Here is a 5,250-nt window from a genome sequence, read left to right as displayed (position 1 = left end):
TCATGGTTCCCAAAATTTAAAAGCTGTGAATGAGACAATTATTTCAAGTGTTTCAGCTGTAATTAACAGAAAACTGAATTTCTTTTGCCAAGAAAGCAAGGTACACAGACTGGCATACTTTAAACCAGCATCAGCTAGCTTTACATACTTATGTTTGGATCAAAAGAACAGGGCAATTTTAAAGTTGGCTTTCTGTCAGCATAAATCTGATTTGGGGTAGTCCCTTCTCAGGTCCTTCTTTGCCTCCTGTCTGCTCACCCAATTGTCATACCCAGAATAAACACCCCATCACTTCTTTAGTGAGGGGCCCTGTGGGGTGTTACTGTCCCCCTGAACAGGGGTCACTGAGTCAGCAATCAGCCTAAGACCTAGGAGGGCAGAGCCCGGAAGGTTAGAGCGGGCCTGGGGACCAGGTAGAGGCTGGGTCTCTCTCCCGTCGTCTCCAGTCCTCAGCATCTTGTCCCAGTAGGTACAGGCTGACGGGACAGGGGTGGAGGGGAACATAGTTTGCCCCTTCCCAAGATCCAACGGCTAAAAGTGGCAAAGAAATCTCTATTTCCTGACTCAATTCTCAGTGCCATAAAAACATCTTCCACTGGACCTTTGCATCGCCCGCTGCCTTCTCCAGACACCATCTGGAGCGGGCAAATATAATTTGTGAGGGGCACAGGCACTAAAACTGCATCAGTCAGAGGCCATGTCTACCTGAAGAACTGAAGAGGCAGAGCTAGCGGGGGAGGCTTGGCTTCCTCGGCTGCGCCTCTTCCATCCAGTATAAAACTCTGCAGGGCGCTGCGTCCCGAGTGGTGGGGTGGGCAGCTGGGTGTGGGACAGGAGTACAGGCGGGAAACTAGGAATCACGAAGCCTCCTCCGCTGGGACCGCCTCCTCTCTGAGTGGTCTCCCTTCCATCCTTCCGAATTAGTAAGACGATGCTCAGGCCAAACAGCCGCCCCCGGCCAGCCCGGCTGGGCTCGGAAGGGAACGTTCCCCCGGAGCCCGGGCCGGGAGTCGGGAGGGGCCACTGGGCCAGAAGCGGGGGAGCTGACAAGTGTCCTCTCGCGCCTCCGTCTCCTTCGCTTGAGGAAAAGCCTGGATCGCAGTGGTCCACACACAGCGTCTTTCTGTGGCTCGCCTCGCTCTCCTGGACCCCGCAGGGGTGGCACCTCCGCTTTCTCTCGCCCCGGATTCGCGGCACCCCTCCGCGGGACGCTTGGTTGGGTCCGGGGCGGGGCTGGCAGGCGCTCCACGTGCGGCCGCGATCTCTCAGCTCCGCTCCCGCGGCTCTGGAGCCTCCCCCGCCAGCTCGGGGCGGAGCCTCGGGGGGCGGGGCGGGAGGCGTGGGAGGGGGGCGGGGCCGGTGCCGAGCGCTCCCCAGGCTGCCCAGGCCGAGGGGCTGAGAGGAGTGGGGCAGGCGCGGTACCGACAGGAAGGGACTGCGAGCTGATGCGAGTCCAACGCCTGGTGCCCTGGACCTTACTCTGAGGTACGAGCAGGAACCCCGAGCGTGGGGGGCCCCCCAGCCCAGGCCCCAGCCCCCCCACTGCGCCCTGGCCTTCCGCTCTGCCCCCTGCCGGCCGGGCGGCGACTGGACGGGGCTTTGGGAGGGTCTGGAAAGTCGCGATCCCGGGAGAAAGCAGTGACTCCTCCGCGTCTTTCTTCGCTTTCTCCTTGCTCCGTCGGCTCTGGGCGTCGGGCACCGGGCGGGTAGGTCGCCTCCCGCGAGTCGGAGCTCGCCTACGCCGGGGCGGGAGGACGGGGCCCGGGGGCAGCCGAGCCAGGCAGCGGGGGAGGCGCGGAGCTCCCGGGCCGCCTGTGCGGCGAGGGCGGGAGGCCGGTTGGGGCTGCGGGCTGCGCCCTGGGGCTCCGTGCGTAGCGCTCGGGTCCCTGGTGGTCCCGGGCGCCCTATTCTGGGGGCGCCTGTCCGTCGCGTCCCGTCGCTGTGATGGGGCGCCGGGGCCAGTCCTGGAGCCCTGCATTCCTGGGTGCGGTGCCTGCCGCCTGTTGTGCGCGCCTTGGGGCCGGGCAGCCGGGCTGCGTGAAGGGACCTGAGCGCAGTGTCTGCCCCATCGTCCCTGAAAGTGCCTAGTCGCGGGAGCTAGAGATTGAGTTGAGCTCGGCGGCGCCAGAAAGGGGGCCTTGGTGGGATGCGAGTAGGGGGCGCGGCCTGCAGAATTTGGGTTCCCACAGGAGCTTGCGGCGCGCAGGCCCGGCTCCAGGCAGAGGAGACCACCAGTCTGTCCTCTAGGATGGCCAGGAACTGCCAGGTATGGACAGCTGGGGGCCACTGTGGGAGGTCCACAAGGATTATAACAGCACTTCAAGTCCCGGGACAACATAACCAAATGGCGAAAGCGTTTTCTTAAAGGCATGAATAGAGAGCTGTCAAAATAAGCATATTTTAAAGTTGGAGTGAACGCTGGCAGATTTTCAGGCCGTGCAGTTGTGTGTCCAAAGAAATATTTTTTTTACACCCTTTTCGTTTTTATTTTTTAGCAAAAATCTGTTTTGCCAATATTTCTCTTAGAAGCTATGCATTGCCCACAGCAGGAAAGGAAAACTTCAGCAGGCGTTCTAGGATTGCTTTTGCCTTCAAGTCTTGCTCTCCAGTTGTTTTTTTCTTTTTTAATGTACATAAAAAGTATCTCTTGCTGGAATTTCCATGTGTGATTCTATCTTTTCTCCGGGACCCGACAATGTTTGTTTTTGGTTTTATAAGCATCTATTTAAATTTAGTTTTTGCACGAAATACTCCCTGTTGCCACAGGGTGTAGTTTACGGATTAGAAAATACTTCTGGAGAAAGCTGCTAGTGGCTTCATTTTTCAAGAATGTAAGTCATTTCCTTTCTGTGATTTCAGGGAGTTGATATTTCACAGCATCAAAACTTTGTGGGGAAAATTTTCCGTAATACGTCTGTCATTAAAAACGCTTTTGACTTTTGGATTTTTCTTCTTAGAACAGCGCATAAATTTAGGCTCAACAATGTAAAAGGATAAGAAGTTTTTCAGGATCTACAGCATTTTGAGACCATTGTAATTTTAACGTCCACCAAGACCTACAAACAGGCTCCAGGATAGGGAGTGGGGGAGGGGATAAGACCTAAAGAGAGGCAGGAAAACAGATGCGTTTGCTGTTGTTCTTGATAGTATAAAACTTCCAGCACCTAATCATTTTCCTCGGATGTGGTTTTGAGAAATAAAAGTATTATGTTAAAAATACTCCACAATTGAGAGAGCTGACATTTGAATTCTCTTTCAGTGTGTTTGTAAACATATTGGATTTATATTTCATATTAAAATGGACCTTTGGGGTTATTAGATGTGAACGGTCGCCCAGGGGATATCTATTAGCAAGTTATCTGCTGGATATCTTCCCCAGAAGGCAGACTGACTGTAATATGAACTAATATCTCCCCCTTTGAATTGCTTGTAAGAATGCCTGAGATCTGACATTATCGACCACAATAATTCAGGAGCTCTTGCAATGCCCAAGACATTTGAAGGGACAGGAAATCTTTATTTTCACCCCTCCCCCCCAAAAGGAGGTAAGCCACTAGCCTCAAGTATGTAATTTGAACTTGAAGATTTAAGATGCTCCTAGCTCTACAGGAAAGCAATACAGGCCAGAATGAAGACACTGCTTTTGAAAGCAAAATATTAGTGTGTTAGGTAATAACTTAGCTACAAGTTCTTTTAAAAAAAAACAAAAACAAAAACAAACAGACAAAAAAACATTCAACTGGGCTAACTGAATGGGTGGAGAGTGCTGTAGAGCTTTTCTAGTTTCTGGACTTGGTTTCTACTTCTAAATACACTTCTAAAGCTTTTGGCTTTCAGTACTAATGGCATAATAGACCGTGTTGCCTTTTTGTGGCAGATGCTTGAAATGAAAGTTTCAAACAGAATTGTTTTTGACTGAGCTATCAGGTTCAGAGTTTAGTGTAAATGAGTCCTGTCTTACAACTAACTTTTTTGATAAAGGAATTCTTTGTAGTTTTCAACTTGGATGTTGCACATTTTGATTTCTAAGGCTGTGGGTTTACAAAAAAATATAATAATAATAAAACCTGCAAACAATTATTTTATTACATGAAAGCCAGTACCAAGAAAAGATTAATTCAGTCCAGATGTTAAAATGTATGTGAATTTTAGATTTGGATGATCTCAACAAGTTTTCTCTTTCGTTGATGAGGCTGCCTGGATCCCAGATGGCATGCACACATTATCCTTTTGGTGGTTTTCTGAGTTCGGAACTGAATTTCATGGGCTTTTTCTAAAGTCATTTTAATATTATTTTAAGTCTTCTACAGAATAGAAAGTTTTCTGCATTTATGCAGAGGTGGGTTTTTCCTATTATTCATTAATAGAAACCACAAATGCCCTCGTTTGGTAGAGGAAGCCTGTATCTTTCTTAAGTGGGAGAACTGGAGGTATTCAGTATTGTGTGTCCTCATAGGCAAAGCTTAGAAGCTTTGGCTTTCAATTATGCTGATTCCAACTCTCTTTTTTTAAGGAAAAAAATATTTTAAGTGTGTTTACAGTCTTCAGTAAAATCCTGTTGGAACAGAACACAGTTTGTGTATTCTGATAAAGCAGTTAGTCCCTGTATGACGATCCTCTTATCTCCCTCTACCAAGAAACAAATACATCACTTATAAGAAAACTCCAGTAATTTTTCAACCTGTACTCCCAACACCAGAGTTATAAAGAGTGCATTGCACATTTAAAATTATATGTATTTTCAGAAGACTTTGTGTGATTACATAATTACACATTTTGGGAGTTTGGTTACATTGTGATTGTGCGTAAAACAATCCAGTGTAGGAGGAGGGAATAGGAAAGATTTAGTGAAGGAATTTTATGAGTGGTGAAATTTTAGTCAAAATGTATCTTTTCTAAAACTCAAACAGGAAGAATGTTATTGTTGGCTTCTGTAGTTAAACTTTGATATAGGGGGTAGTCGGGAGGTCTTTTCGAATTGCACATTATCCTGAGGAAGAGGCTTTGGGGGCCTATAAAAATAAGTAGAAACAAGTTAAAGGGATAATTTGAGAGGAAGGAGGAAGTAGAATTCTGAACATTGAATTGCAAAGATAATCTAAACTTAGAAGGATGAGTATTTAAAGCAGGCTGGAGTAGGGAGAACTTTATATTTAAAACTAGGAATTAAAGAATAAGTTCTTTTTAGCTGAGAAAAAAAGAATTAGAATTAAGGTGCCCTGTAAGGCTTATATACAACATTAAACAGTG

At 48.1% G+C, this 5,250-nt stretch overlaps 1 protein-coding gene across 5 annotated transcripts in view; it reads left to right on the top strand.

Moving 5' to 3' along the window:
* The first annotated feature begins 1,350 nt into the window (after positions 1-1,350).
* FRMD6 (FERM domain containing 6) overlaps positions 1,351-5,250 on the top strand; it is a 72,837-nt gene continuing 68,937 nt past the window's right edge. For 3 of the 5 annotated variants that reach the window (XM_023527247.1, XM_011385530.2, XM_023527245.1), the window contains exon 1: positions 1,355-1,485. The gene's annotated coding sequence lies outside the window, so the exon portion shown is untranslated. Of the gene's footprint in view, positions 1,486-1,557; positions 1,707-5,250 lie in introns of those variants that run through there. The other 2 variants (XM_011385539.2, XM_023527246.1) reach the window with 2 other exon arrangements.

The sequence above is a fragment of the Pteropus vampyrus genome, unplaced genomic scaffold (assembly GCF_000151845.1).
Source record: "Pteropus vampyrus isolate Shadow unplaced genomic scaffold, Pvam_2.0 Scaffold15, whole genome shotgun sequence".
Lineage (NCBI taxonomy): Eukaryota > Metazoa > Chordata > Mammalia > Chiroptera > Pteropodidae > Pteropus > Pteropus vampyrus.
This window is presented reverse-complemented; position numbering and strand designations above follow the sequence as displayed.